The following is a 15,459-nucleotide window of genomic DNA, read 5'->3' as shown; positions in this document are numbered from 1 at the left end:
TCTATAAACAAAAATTTAAACCAACTTCTATGTTACAGAACAGCCATCAGGTGATGATTGCTGTTGGCCACTTTGGCTGGATTTGAACTGACGATATAGAAGTAAAAATACCCCAGTGGCCCATTACTAATCCCAATAGCATTCCAATCACCCAGGTTTCTATTTTTATTAACTTTATAGTGCAACACAAGAGAAATGTACATAAGTCACTAATCATAAATACACCGTAGAATTAGAGCGTGATCCTGCAGGATACTAAGGGGCACATTTTAAAGGTATTTAAAGGCCTAACAGTGCAGATAGGCACCTCCTGGGATTTTCAAAAGCTTACAGATTGCCTAACTAAATACCTTTAAAAATCTGGACCTAAGTGCCTACTTCGAGGTACTGAGCACCTCAGTGATCGTGGACTTCAAAGGAGTGACTCACATGAATAAGGATTTACAGGAGCAGTACAAAGGGGCCAGAAAGTAACTGGATCCACCCAGCTGGGAATTCCTGATGTGGGGGAACATTCAGCTGGTGCAGAGCCAGCATAGCTGTCTCTTACAGCACCATCAATAACTACCTTGATGCAGTGGTTATGTTGAGGTGGGAAATGAGTGCTGCTGGTGTGCATTGTGCTCCAGCTATGGTCAGCTGGCACATGGCCCTATAGGGATCATAGCCAATTGGCAGATTTTGAGTAGCCTGAAGAAGGACTGAAGGAGCTGTCTAACCCTTCTGCCTGTCAGAGTTGGCAGCAACAAGGACCAGGTTCAGTATCTAGGGGTTCCATTCCAATAACACAATGCAAAATCAGCTCAAGCCCCCACCCAGTGACCTGGGACAAATATATACCACCCCCGCTGGGCGCTTCCAAGAGGCAATACTTCCCCTCTCGCAAGCACATAGTCTGAGTGTAGCAAAAAGCCTTTTAATAACAGAGAGAAACAATGTGGCATTATGTTGGGGAAACACCAACAACAGGATTCATAACACAACCCATGAGCAAAAAACCCACCCCAAGCAAATTGGGGCGTGTCCTTTCCCTTTGGTTCTTGAGTCCAGCAACCCAAAATCACCCAAAGTCCCAAAAGTCCAACGACCCAAAAGTCTCTGTCCCTGGTCAGGGCAGCCCCAGAGTTCGAAAGTTTATCTGCAGAGTTTTACCTCCCAACCTGGGTGGAGATGGGCGGGGAGGGTGTTAAGGGGCACCTTACATGGTCCAAAGCTGATGGCCCCACCTCCCCATGGGGCTCCGCTCTGCCAGCCGCCCCATGAGCTGCTCTAGGCATCCGACAAACTGCTCTGTTCCACAAGCTGCTCTGCTCGCCGTCCCGCAAACTGCTCTGCTTCACAAGCCGCTCTGCTCGCCATCCCACAAACTGCTCCACCATATATCTTCAGGCTCCCCCACTGCTTAACACAACACTCAGTGATTTCAGCTCTTAGTAAGTTTAGCTCTTTTGTGATTTCAGCTTGTAGTAGGGGAGCCTCAGTGCTGGTGCAGCATTAGCCCAAAGTGAATTCAGCTCAGCAGCCTGTAACTAGACTCCTAATGGAATCAAAATTAGCTCTGATATTCCACAGTGGAAAGAGGAGGAAGTGCAGTTAGGGGGCCCATGCCACCAAGTATTAATACCTGTTCCTAGCGTTGATAACTGTTCCCAGCCTCCAAGGTGTAGGATAGCTCAGTGGTTTGAGCTTTGGCCTGCTAAACCTAGGGTTGTGAGTTCAATCCTTGAGGGGGCAATTTAGGGATCTTGGGCAAAAGTTGGGGATTGGCCCTGCTTTGAGCAGGGGGTTGGACTAGATGACCTCCTGAGGTCCCTTCCAACCCTGATAATTTAACCAGTGTCCTTTTGGCAATAAAATAAAAAACTCTCTTTGTTTAAGACATTATTTCTGATATTTATGATGGGGGGGGGGGGAGAAGTAGGGGTGTGAGTGTGTGTGTGTTACAGATATATAAAAAATAGTCACAGTAAAAAAGCAAGGGGATTTTCATTCCAAAGCATGTGACAGAGCTGCAGTTTGTGATGACACACTGCAGTGTTGAGAATAGAAGGTATTGCAGCGTAGCCTTTGTTTAGTGAAAAGGTGTTGATAAGATTAATGCATAAATAATCGTTGATACCTAAGTAGCCTTTATGAATAGAAGCAAGTTGCTTGAGAGAGCCATAATTTCCTCTTTTCTGGCTCTCTCCATGGTGCTTTGACCCCAGGTATTTGCTTTTCAGGGATATAATTCAGCTTGAAGAAAAAAGAGCATGCCAAATTAATGGAAAGAAAAGTATGAAATTGATCCAGTTTTTTGCGTGTGATGTAATTCTGTGATATAAAGTGCAGTGGCCATCCCTGCTTAAAGGTATCTATTCCATTTGTCATTTCAAAGCATCCAGTAAAGAACAATGCACTTTGAGGAAGAAAGGAAAAGGTTACAGTATGCCACTGGGCTACAAAAGAAAACAGCTCTATTTTTCTTTGTTAATCAGTTCTTTCTGAAATCAATTAGGTTACAGAAGCTGCCCAGTAAGTACCTTGGTTACTATGGAGACTAACATGGGAGCTAGGGGGAAAAAGAACGGTTTCAGAGTAACAGCTGTGTTAGTCTGTATTCGCAAAAAGAAAAGGAGTACTTGTGGCACCTTAGAGACTAACCAATTTATTTGAGCATAAGCTTTCGTGAGCTACAGCTCACTTCATCGTATGCATCCGATGAAGTGAGCTGTAGCTCACGAAAGCTTATGCTCAAATAAATTGGTTAGTCTCTAAGGTGCCACAAGTACTCCTTTTCTTTTTGGGGAAAAAGAAAAATTTTATTTTTAAAAGTCAGAATTTTGTGTTCTATTTTTTGAACCTTTTAAAGAAAATTGCAAACTGTTTTAATTGTTTATCACCTATTTTGAAACAGTTTTGAGTGTTGTCAATTTTGTCTTAAATCTGTGGGGTACTAAGAAAAAAAGTATTTATTTTTCAGCTGGCAAGGAGAAGTTCTAAAAGAATCAGTTTCATGCTAACAGATTGACAAGACAAAGGACGCTTAGCTCGGTCTTGTAGTTTTTTTGCCCACATAGAAAACCAACAAGGTTAAGTAGAAACTTAAAGGTCAAAATAAAATAAAAAAATAAACAGGAGTAACTGAATATGATTTATGTATATATTCAATTTTTTTTGCCAGATTTAATGTTTCTTTCAATAAAGGTCAGACTAGAATTTATGCACATAAAGTACTTAATACTTCCCCTTGATTTTAAAAAATACTGTGTTTATAGCTAAATGAGAAACTGGTTGTTTATGCATGAAGCAAAATGACTTAACATCTTAATATAATTTTCAGTGTGGTTTCCTCAGCTCCTAAATCATGACCTGTAAACTCATTGCCTATCATTCTCGCTATAGTATAATCTAGAGTATAGGGAGAGATGGCAGTACTGCCTATAATTTAAGGTTGCCTTATACTTCCCATTATAAGAACCTGTTTTCAGATGGAATTGAAGATCTGAACCCTGCTGACAACCCGAGATTGGGGTCATTATGGTTCTACATGATGAAACTCTTTATTTTTTCAGTTTGCTTTTTGGAAAAAAATAGGAAAGTACTATGGCTGTCAAGCCGTTCAAAAAATTAATCGTGATTAATTGCATTGTTAAACAATAATAGAATACCATTTATTTAAATATTTTTGGATGTTTTCTACATTTTCAAATATATTGTTTTCAATTACAACACAGAATACAAAGTGTACAGTGCTCACTTTATATTTATTTTTTGATTACAAGTATTTGCACTGTAAAAAATCAGAAATAGTATTTTACAATTCACCTCACACAAGTACTGTAGTGCAATCTCTTTAGCATGAAAGTTGAACTTAAAAATGTAGAATTATGTACAAAAAATAACTGCATTCAAAAATAAAACCATGTAAAACTTTACAGCGTACAAGTCCACTCAGTCCTACTTCAGCCAGTTGCTCAGCCAAACGAGTTTGTTTACATTTGCAGGAGATAATACTGTCTGGTTCTTGTTTACAATGTCACCTGACAGTGAGAACAGGCATTCTCATGGCACTGTTGTAGCCAGAATCTCAAGATATTTACGTGCCAGATGCACTAAAGGTTCATATGTCCCTTCATGCTTCATCCAGCATTCCAGGGGACATGCGTCCATGCTGATGATGGGTTCTGCTCTATAAGAATCCAAAGCAGTGGGGACCGACACATGTTCATTTTCATTATCTGAGTTAGATGCCACCAGCACAAGGTTTATTTTCTTTTTTGGTGGTTCGGGTTCTGTAGTTTCCGCATTGGAGTGTTGCTCTTTTAAGATTCTAAAAGCATGCTCTACACCTTGTCCCTCTCAGATTTTGGAAGGCACTTCAGAATCTTAAATGTTGGGTCGAGCGCTGTAGCTATTTTTAGAAATCTCACATTGGTACCTTCTTTATGTTTTGTGAAATCTGCAGTGAAAGTGTTCTTAAAATGAACAACATGTGCTGGGTCATCATCCGAGACTGTTATAACATGAAATATATGGCAGAATGAGGGTAAAACAGAGCAGCGGACATACAAATCTTCTCCAAGGAGTTCAGTCACAAATTTAATTAACAAGTTATTTTTTTTAATGAGCATCATCAGCATGGAAATATGTCCTCTGGAATGATGGCCAAAGCACGAAGGGGCATACAAATATTTAGCATATCTGGCACGTAAATACCTTGCAGTGCTGGCTACAAAAGTGCCAGGCAAATGCCTGTTCTCATTTTCTGGTGACATTGTAAATAAGAAGACTTGTGAGTCTTAGCGATTGGCTGAACAAGAAGTAGGACTGAGTGGACTTGTGGCTCTGAAGTTTTACATTGTTTTGTTTTTGAGTGCAGTTATGTAACAGAAAAAAAATCTACATTTGTAAGTTGCACTGTCACGATAAAGAGATTGCACTACAGTACTTGTATGAGGTGAATTGAAAAATACTATTTCTTTTTCTTACAGTGCAAATATTTGTAATAAAAAATATACACTTAGATTTCAAAAAGAAAAGGAGTACTTGTGGCACCTTAGAAACTAACAAATTTATTTGAGCATAAGCTTTCGTGAGCTACAGCTCAGATTTCAATTACAACACAAAATACAATATATATGAAAATGTAGTAAAACATCCAAAATATTTAATAAATTTCAATTGGTATTCTATGTTTAACAGTGCAATGAAAACTACAATTAATCACAATTTTTTAAATCGCGATTAATTTTTTTGAATTAATCGTGTGAGTTAACTGCGATTAATCGACAGCTATAGAAATTACATTTAAAAAAATCTCTTAAAAGAACAGTAAGGTTGAAAAGTCAAGCATTCAGACGTTAGAAATGCTAGAATTAAGGCTACCTGTGTAACCTTAATTTGATCCCCTGGTATGTGTCCATTATGGTACTGTCACTTAGAATTTTCTTTTGCTCATGTGATATGCAATTACCAGCAGAGTTTTGGGATCCTAGGTTGTCATTTTGGAGGCTATTAGGAGAAAGATAAACAAATGTTCACGAAAACACAAATCCTATGTTTTATATCTCTGCGATATAAGTGTATGAGTCTCAACTAAGCTTTATGGTGCCCTGCCCTCTTTTAGTGAGGTGGAAGTGATTTTGAGGGAATCTCTCGAGCCAACACAATTGGAAGCAGTTTGAGGGTTTTTCTTTTGTAGTTTCCTCAACCCAAAGAGAGGTTGCAATAGCACCCCTCCTGTAGCATAGTCTCTAGCTTTCACTGTGGGCCAAATTCTGCTTTTAGTTACCCTGATCAAGCTCATTGACATGGGTAGCAGGTATACCTGAGGGCAGACTTTGATGCTGTGTCTATACCTCAGACAAATTGTTATAGTGAAAATACACGTTTAAGGTAGCTCCAGGATTTCCAAAGTGTGGTACGTGTACCACTGGTGGTATGGATGCTCGTGGGAAGTAGTATGCCACAAGTGCTTTAAAAAAGAAACCATTTTTCAGTTTCAGTCATAACATGCACTGTAGCATGCCGGAGAAGCAAATGCACTCTCCTGGCTGCTTTTAGCCATAATGATGAATAACATCACTAACCATGCCAGCACAGTAGTTTTATTTAGTGGTGTATTGTGCACTGTGGCTGTGCAGATGTGTGCTGTACTCTCACCTGGGTGGCTTTCTGCTAGCCCTAGCCTTCAGCTTGTGCTGAGCTACACAGGTCTCTTCTCATCTGAAAAGATACGTACGTACAGGGATGGTCCAAAAGGACTGCAAAATCTGCAGCTATACAGAACCCTGAGACCAAAGGGACCCTAAACAGAAAGCCACCCAAAGCAGGAGGTCCCTCTACACTTCCTGCTCTGCTGGGGCTGCGGCCCAGCCCCTGCAGGTCTTTGGGTCAGGGATGTACTGGGAGTTCCCTCCTGTGTCTGCAGGGAAGTTGTAGGAGTGGGGGTGGCAGTATTTAAAAATTATTAATCAGGTTCCAGAAGTCAAGAGATGGGTTAAAAATTGTGAAATTAAAAAAACCCCAAACCACACAATCTTGGATTCTTTTTATTTACCTTCTGGTTTCTGAGCCTTTTGGGTGCACTGACTTCACATTTTCAAGCCTCTCTCTGCAGTCATGAGATCTAGAAACATATTTATTAAAAAACCCAAAAGCTGAGATTCTCATGCAGTATCTTGATTTCAGGAGCTGGGCCCTTAAGTAGCTCGCCAGAAATTGTGAGACATGGGATAAAATCATGAGAATTAGCAACACTGGGATCAGTCAGGTCCAGTTGGATAAAAGCCTGGCTACAGACTAAGAAGAGTTGCCTGGCTCCTCAACAACAGAACAGCCAGCTGGCTGCAATTTGAGCCTTCCCACAGCGTGAGGAGTCACTTGGCAATTTTCCCAGCACTGCAGGATTTCAGGGGCCCTGCTTGGGAGGAGGCCAGAGCTGCCAAGGAGCAAGAGGTCTGCTGGAGCTGAAGTTGCTTGATGCCCCAGTAAAGACTCCCACTTCCAGCCAAGACTTAGGCTTGTGTTCACCCATACTCCAGATATGAATTATCAGGAACATCTAATTGACATTAGTCCATTAAAGGTAGTTCAGCAGCACACACTGAAATATATCAAGATGTCACTTATGACATATTTGTTTCTTGTAATTTGAGTAATGTGAAAGGCATAAATACTGGCTACTTCATTGTGTTCCTTTTTGATGCATTTTCTAAAATCTTGAGCTATTTAAAAGAGGTGCTATCACCTATCATCAAACATTTTAGGCTTTCTTAGGCATTTATTTTACTATGCAGCCTGGAAATATTTAAGTTAAACACACTAAGGCCTAAAATAAATGAGCCCAAAGAGGTGAAGTTTGCACATGGCACTTCAAACATCAATTTTTTTAAAGAAGCTGGTATGTGATCCAATAACGTTTGGGACCCACTGAGGCAGAGTATAGTTGAGGGTCACTTTTAAGGAACAAGGTTGCTCTACGCTTCCTGCACATGCCTTCAGCAATATTATTGGGGCTGTAGCAGTAGCCCATGCGGGTGCTGATTCAGCCTGCAGTGCAGCTGCAGCGTGTTGCACTGCACAGAGAAGAAGGATTAGGGTAAGCCTTGAGGGATCTGCTTCTAGAATTAAGTGAAAAGAGATGTGTCTTGGAGAGAGAGCATCTAGTTTCCTGGAAGAAACCACACTTGAGCTGCAGCTGAAATTTCTTCATATTTATTGGTTCAGGCTGGGTTTTTGCACTTATTGGAGCATCTTGCTTCTAAGGCTATGTCTACGCTGCGGCTGGAAGTGTCTCCCAATCTGGATAGACAGACTTGTGCCACCTCTGCTAGAGCTAGTGTGCTAAAAATAGCAGTGTGGATGTTGTGTTATGGGCGGTGACTCTTGCTAGCCACCCAGTTTCAAGCCTGCCCAATCCCCTGGGTCCAAGCTTGGGTGGTTAGCTTGAGCTGTGGCCAGTGCCACAGTGTCCACACTGCTATTGTTAGTGCACTAGCTCGAGTGGCACTAGTGCAAGTCTGTCTACCCAGGCTGGGAGGCACACTCCCAGCTGCAGTGTAGACATACCCCCATCTACATTTTTATGCTAGGAATGCATGGTTTAATCTATCACAGCGTTGTGTACGCTGCTGTTCCCACCATTCTTTAACCTGCTGTTTGTCTGGGGAGAAAGAAGCCAAGTCCTTTCAGTGCCACAGGATTCCTGTGAAGCCTCCTGGATATACCTGCTCGACAGGAGACTCTTTCAAAAGGGCAAAGCCAATGTCCTTAGCACTGCTGCAAGGGAAGGCTCAGTCAGTATCATGCTCCCTTTCTTGCCTATCTTGTACTTCCTCCATAATTTAGGAGCTTTTTTGTTATTGCAGGAGTCATTCGAAAGTGAAGTACAATTAGAAGAGTTGAAATAAGTTTAAACCTCCTGGTTCTGCTGATGTTTTTACCTCAGGTTTTGAGCTGTGAAAGATTTGTTAAATCTACAGCTCTGGCATGTTACCTCAAATATGTTTTCAGTGTTAACATTCTAAGGCAGGTGGCTTGTAATGAACAAGTATAGGAAACATGCAAAGCATGCTGTCTGCCACTGTTCATGACATATTACAGGACAATGTTGGCACAATTGTCTGATCTGAGGGCAGAAGGATGTTTGAGGATGAGTGCAGTATATTTCTGAAGTATTTATATGTAAAGTGCAGGAGAGCAGAGAGTAGTGAACACACCACTTCCTAAGGATGTGCATGTATTGTAATAACCACTGCCCACCAGAGATGTATACAAGAAGGGACTTGAGCGCTTTCAAAGAGAATCATTAGATATTTCTGGTCCGGCTGCCTGTCCTGTTGAGGTGCAGGTGGTACACCAAAGGACAGCTGAAGATGCTCATCTGGGCAGTTATTGGGGAGAAGCAGCAAGCAGTATGTTGACCTCAGACACCACGTTTTTCTCTGCAAGCATGGCTGAATGCAGCATCACTGTTTTAAATGACACTACATCAAACTGCTCTTGTTCTTCTTCAGACCCCCCATACAACTGTTTTTCCACATCTTTCACAGATGGCATCCCTTACTCTTTGAGCCTGCACGTTCACTAAGTGTATATGCCACCTGTATTGTCAACGTCAGATTTAGATTGTAAACCTTTTCCCTACTTTTTGTACACTCAAACAGGATGAGACACAAACCAGCACAGAGGGCCACATCCTCAGCTGCAGTAACTTCAGTGAGCAATGACTGTTTACAGTAGCTAAGGATCTTGCCCTCAGTATTGCCCAAGGAGGACAATTAGTATTTATTACCTGTGTGGTATTCCCTTGCCAGATATATCATCTATTCCAGGGGTGGGCAAACTTTTTGGCCTGAGGGCCGCATCTGGGTATGGAAATTGTGGCAAGCCATGAATGCTCACAGAATCAGGGGTTGAGGAGCGGGATGGGGTGTGGGCTCCAACTGGGGGTGCAGGCTCTGGAGTGGGGCCAGAAATGAGGAGTTCAGGGTGCGGGAGGGGCTCTGGGCTGGGGCTGGGATGAGGGAGCGGGTGAGGGCTCCGGCTGGAGTTGCGGGCTCTGGGGTGGAGCCAGGGACGATGGGTTGGGGGGGGGCAGGAGGGGGCTTCAGGCTGGGGGGTGAAGCCGAGGGGTTTGGAGTATGGTAGGGGGCTCCGGCCTGAGGCAGGGCGTTGCAGTGCGGGAGTGGGTAAAGGCTCTGGGCTGGGGGTGTGGATTCCAGGGTGGGGTCAGAAACGAGGGGTTCAGAGTATGGGAGGGAGCTCCAGGCTGGGGCCGGGGGTTCAGAGTGCAGGAGGGGACTCCGGGCTGGGGAAGGGTGCTGGGGTTTTGGGGGTGTGGGTAGGTGAGGGCTCCAGCTGGGGTTGTGGGCTCTCGGATGGGGTTGTGGATGAGGGGTTTGGGGTGCAGGAAGGTGCTCCAGGCTGGGACTGAGGGGTTTGGAGGGAAGGAGGGGGATCAGGGCTGGGGCAGGGGGTTAGGGTGCAGGAGAGGGTGTAGGCTCCGGGCAGCGCTTACCTCAAGCAGCTCCAAGAAGCAGCGGCATGTTCCCTGTCCAGCTCCTACACGGAGGCACAGCCAGGTGGCTCTCCACATTGCCGTGTCCACAGGTGCTGCCCCTGTAGCTCCCATTGGCCTGGCTGCCGAGCTGGAAGGGCGACATGCTGCTGCTTCCGGGAGCCACGCAGAGCCATGGCACTTGGGAGCAGGGCAAGCCCCTGACCCCACTCCCAGTCAGGAGCTCAAGGGCCGGATTAAAAGTTCTGATGGACTGGATGTGGGCCATAGTTTGCCCACCCCGGTCTATTCTGTGAGATCAGACAATATTAATATTGATTATTATGAATTTGTATTATAGGAGTGCTGAGAGCCTAATCAGCCCATTGTGCTGTACACTGATAAAGATAGCGTCAAAGGAGAGTCCCTGCTCCAGAGAACTTAGTCTGACTTTTAACTTTTAACTTAGTCTGACTTTTTAGTTTTAACTTTTAAACACTAATTTCACTTTATGAAAGGATACACAGATTCATAGCCCTGCAGACTGAAGTGGTCCAGCCAGTGAACAGGTTTGTAAACCTTTCCATTTTCATGAGTTTCTCAAGATGCAGCTGCTTGGACTCAGATTGCTGTAAAAGCAGCTGTATCGAACTTTTTTCCAAAGTGTCATTTTCAAACTTTTCACTTTCTTGACCTTTGAAGTTTTTATTTGTTGATTATTTGCTGTTTGTTTGTTACTGTTCACCTGATTACTGGAAAGCGTTTTGATACTTGTGATTAGTGCTTCTGCAAGGTGCTGAGACGTGCCTGAGTACCCTAAACTCCCACTAATGTCAATGGGAGTCAAGCTCATTCACCACCTACTAGGGCTGGGTCCTTATTCTGTCCTAAGATGATAGTAGCAGCAAGAAAAATGAAGCTATCAAAGGAGGTGTCATAAATATAAAGGGAAGGGTAAACACCTTTAAATCCCTCCTGGCCAGAGGAAAAACCCTTTCACCTTTAAAGGGTTAAGAAGCTAAAATAACCTCGCTTGCACCTGATCAAAATGACCAATGAGGAGACAAGATACTTTCAAAGGTTGGGGGGGGGAGGGAGAGGGACAAAGGGTTCTCTCTGTCTGTGTGATGCTTTTTCTGGGACCAGAGCAGGAATGCAGGTCAGAACTCCTGTAAAGAGTTAGTAAGCAATCTAGTTAGATGTGCGTTAGATTCTGTTTTGTTTAAATGGCTGGTAAATAAGCTGTGCTGAATGGAATGTATATTCCTGTTTTTGTGTCTTTTAGTAACTTAAGGTTTCGCCTAGAGGAATTCTCTATGTTTTGAATCTGATTACCCTGTAAGGTATTTACCATCCTGATTTTACAGAGGTGATTCTTTTACTTTTTCTTTAATTAAAATTCTTCTTTTAAGAACCTGATTGATTTTTCATTGTTCTTAAGATCCAAGAGTTTGGGTCTGTGTTAACCTATGGAAATTGGTGAGGATTTTTATCAAGCCTTCCCCAGGAAAGGGGGTGTAGTGCTTGGGGGGATGTTTTGCGGGGGAGACGTTTCCAAGTGGGCACTTCCCCTGTTCTTTGTGTAACACTTTGGTGGTGGCAGCTTTTACCTAAACTGGTAAGAATAAGCTTAGGGAGTCTTTCATGCAGGTCCCCACATCTATACCCTAGAGTTCAGAGTGGGGAAGGAACCTTGACAGGAGGAAACAATGTAAATGAATGTGATGAGATGATCTGCTCTAGCAGATGTCTGAAGCTGTACAGACAGGCCCTACGGAGGCCCCACTTGAAACATTTTTAACATTATACCCTTTACAGAAAGCTGTATTAAACCCTACTCCCTCTATGAAATCAACGCATGACTAGAAGACAGTGGGGCTGGTGATATCTGAAAGTGGGTGAACAAAAGGTGCACTCAGAGCTGTTTAAAAGCTTGGTGTAAGGATCATATTGTAATGTATATATGTGTCTACTCTGAGGAGCCTCCACTTTTACAGCTATTAGCAACCAGCATAAACTTTTACTCCCCTGTCATCTTAGATTTCTTCAGATTAATATACCAGTAATATACTAGTAAAATTGAACTGGATGTCTTCTTTTTAACCCACTTTATTGTGCTAGTAATTTGACCCTGCATTGCTGCGTGCATTCTACACTTCTGTCAACAGCTTATCGTCCGCAGCCCTTTCCATAATGAACACTGCTAGCACATGAACAAGGAAACGTCCACTGCTTGTCTCTTCATGGTGACTCCAGGATAATGACCTGTGATTGATGTCTCTGGGCCCTATACAGTGAGGATCTGAATGGGTTTCCAGAGGTGTTCATCACCCTCAGTGCCCATACACTTCAACAGGGACTTGAGGTGCTTGGCACGTGGGAATTGCCATATGGGATCGGACCAGTGGTCCTTCTGCTCCTGTGTCCTGTCTCCAACAGTGTTCAGTCAAATGGATTTCATAGCCTGTTAAATGAGGTTAGGTCACAATCAGACAAATATTTTAAAAACTGGGCTCACAGTGTAGGGAGATGTTCAGGGTAACATCATTGGATGAGGTTTCCAGGAGATCATTCAACATTGAAAACATCTGAAATTTTTTGTTGTCGACTTGGGACTTCTAAAGGTCTACTTTTTCAGTAAAGGCATTCATTTTGTTGTTGAGTTTCAGAACGTTTGTTTCATTTTCTTGTAGTAACTCATTCAGTGAATTTAAATAATCAAAAATATCTGCTAGATATGCAAGTTCTACCATCTATTTGATGTCACTTAAATGCTTCTTCAGGGTAGAATCCACTTCGATCAGAAACAAACGCATCTCATCTCTCAATTCAAACAGACAGGTTAGAACTCTTCCCCGCAACAGCCAGCAAACCTCTGTGTGCAGTAACATGTGCTGATGTGCCAATCCCGTTTCTCCACAGAGACTTGTGAAAAGTCAGGAATTCAGTGACTTTGCTTTAATAAAATTAACAATGGCTACAGCTTGATTCAAAATTGATTTAAGATAGGGATAGCCTGAGACTGGGGTTGTATTAGTTTTGATGGAATAAATGGTACTAGAGAGTCAAAGGTGTTAACATGACCCTGTCACTGTACAACATTAGCAGATTTCAACAAGCTTTGGGATTTTAAATAGAGATATCGGTCTATTTAGTCCCATGGCAAACACACCTTTAAAAATCCTTTTAACTATTTATTGAAGATACAGAAAAGGGAAGAAAAACAGTTAAAGCATTTGAAATGTTAAGTATTAGGTAAGGCTTTTATTTCAACAACATCTTTTGTTGCCTTTTCCTTTAACTGTAGAGAGCCTTTAGAAGGAAAAAACCTTGCTTGACAGTCTCTTAGATGGTATTAAAGATGGTAATAACTGTCCTTTTTGGGGATGGAAAAAAGGGTATTTGAGATGGGCTGGCACTGTTAAAGATTGATTCCATTTCCTAAAAGACAAGCAAGACAAACTCAAACAAGGGGGAAGAGAAAAGAACAGAACACCAAAGAGAGAGAAAATGCAGCTTCTCTATCAAGTGTTCACTTTCACCTGCACCCTCACTGCTAGATAAATGCAGGCATAGCATGTGGTCTTATCATTCACTCAGGAACCAGGCAAACTTGTAGCAGCATCAGGCTGTTTAAGACATTACTTTGAGCTGCCTCTTTGGTCACTGTGTTGCCAACTATGCAGACTTGGCCACCTAAGCCTGATTTTTTTTTTTAAACGAAAGGGAAAAGGAAAGAAATAAAGTGGGAGAAGGAAAAGCACTCACATGGAGGGATGACAAAGTCTCTTATCCCACATAGTATTTGGGAGTTAGCCAGAGCTGATGAAGGTGGTGATTGTATCTGACTCCTTTTCTCTGGCCTAGTCTGGTCAGGACATCTCAGGATCAGGGTGACTAAGGCCCAACGGTCTCAAGATGGATCCTGGGGTCCCAGGAGATGGTGGGGGTGGCAGCCTTGATGGTGAAGCTTATTCTGTACACCTGTCTCCTACCCAGCATTTGTTGTCAAACAGCCTGCTTCTCCCCAAAAGTATTTTCTTCTAAGGACCTCAGAAAGGAGTGATGGGCTCTCATCATTATATTCACCAATTAGGCCTAATTTCTGACACACCAATTTTGGTTCATTGATTTCTGCTCTCATACACCTCCTGTTTACCAGACATGATCGTAACGTTGTCCTTGAGTTATATCAATAGGCCTTTTTGTTTGGACTAATTCAGTCTTTGTCTCTCTTTTGCACCTTTTCCCATCAACATTTGTTTGGCTAGGTTATTGTGACAGTTTATGAACTTTTACTCACTTCTCACAGTTGCATTCACAGTTAGGGTAAATTTGTATGCCTCATTATTACAACACTATGAAAATACTCTTGTTTTGAGTTCTGTTTGTGATATGCGACGTTGTTGGTAGGACTTAATACATTGGACCCCAGAAGTGGAACCTTGTTATGAATGTCTTGGACAGTGGTGTGGAGTATAAGGTGCCCTGGGGAGATGGAAAAATGAGGCAGCGGCACTGCAGAGCCACTCCTGATCACCAGGGGGTGCTTTGGAAGCAGCAGCCTGGCCACAGGTGCCAAGTGGTATTATCAAACACCTGTAACTCTGCAATCCTTCCTATATCTATCCTTTGGCTGCAAGACCACAGAGTAAGAAAAGGGTGTAAGCAGAGAACAGGGTATCTTAAGAGACAGGGGTTTAAATGTGATCCTCAGCATGCAAATTAAAGCATTTACTTGCACGCTAATCTCTTTGGATTTACATCTGTGACTAGGCAGGAGTAACTTGGTGACCTTGCAGGAAGTGATTCTCCTGCATACTTTATCCTGCTCATTACTTTTGACTTGAGCTAATCCAAATATCAGAATTTTGTAAAAATCTTTTTTTTGCCAATTTTTAAAAAAATTCTAAATCATTCCATGTTCTTGATAGCTGGTAGGAAAAAAGGATGATTTTTGTCTGAAAATTGATCCCGTTTTTCTTAAATAAATAAAAGAATCAAAATTTAATATTTTTTCAACCAGGTCTACTTTTGATCTTTGGTGTAAACATGCAACATTCTGCACCAGTGCTGCAGTAGATCAAGCTGGCAGTGATCAGAGAAAAGCATTGTAGGTTTAGGAAGTACCTTTGAAATTTTGAGGGGGTGAAGTGATGATTGATGATTGCTCTAATAATGCTTGAAAAATATATTCCTGATATGTAGCAGACAGCAAATGATACCAGAAAGTCTCTGAACAAGGGTTCAAGTTACAGGAGGGGAGAGTGAGAGATTTTCAAGAGCAATTAGCCATTATATGATGTGTCTACACTGCAAAGTGAAGGTGTGGTTGCAGCATGTATGCCTACACATGCTACAATCACACCTTTGCTTTGCAGCATAGACATACATGCTCTCAGGAGTCTGTCTTTGCTCTAAAGGCTCCAAGTCCTTTCCATTCTTGTGTCAAGTCTTTTGAATCTGTTCCAAATACT

The 15,459-nt window shown here is 42.4% G+C and overlaps 1 long non-coding RNA gene across 1 annotated transcript in view; it reads left to right on the top strand.

The window, feature by feature from the left end:
- The window catches only part of LOC119566982, a 95,823-nt gene extending 81,445 nt beyond the window's left edge, over nt 1-14,378 (top strand). Inside the window, exons 8-9 of the long non-coding RNA XR_006283303.1 lie at nt 11,268-11,325; nt 12,151-14,378. This is a non-coding gene — a long non-coding RNA (uncharacterized LOC119566982). The remainder of the gene's footprint in view (nt 1-11,267; nt 11,326-12,150) is intronic.
- Nucleotides 14,379-15,459: the final 1,081 nt, after the last annotated feature.

This window comes from Chelonia mydas, chromosome 8 (genome assembly GCF_015237465.2).
Source record: "Chelonia mydas isolate rCheMyd1 chromosome 8, rCheMyd1.pri.v2, whole genome shotgun sequence".
In the NCBI taxonomy this organism is placed as follows: domain Eukaryota; kingdom Metazoa; phylum Chordata; order Testudines; family Cheloniidae; genus Chelonia; species Chelonia mydas.
This window is presented reverse-complemented; position numbering and strand designations above follow the sequence as displayed.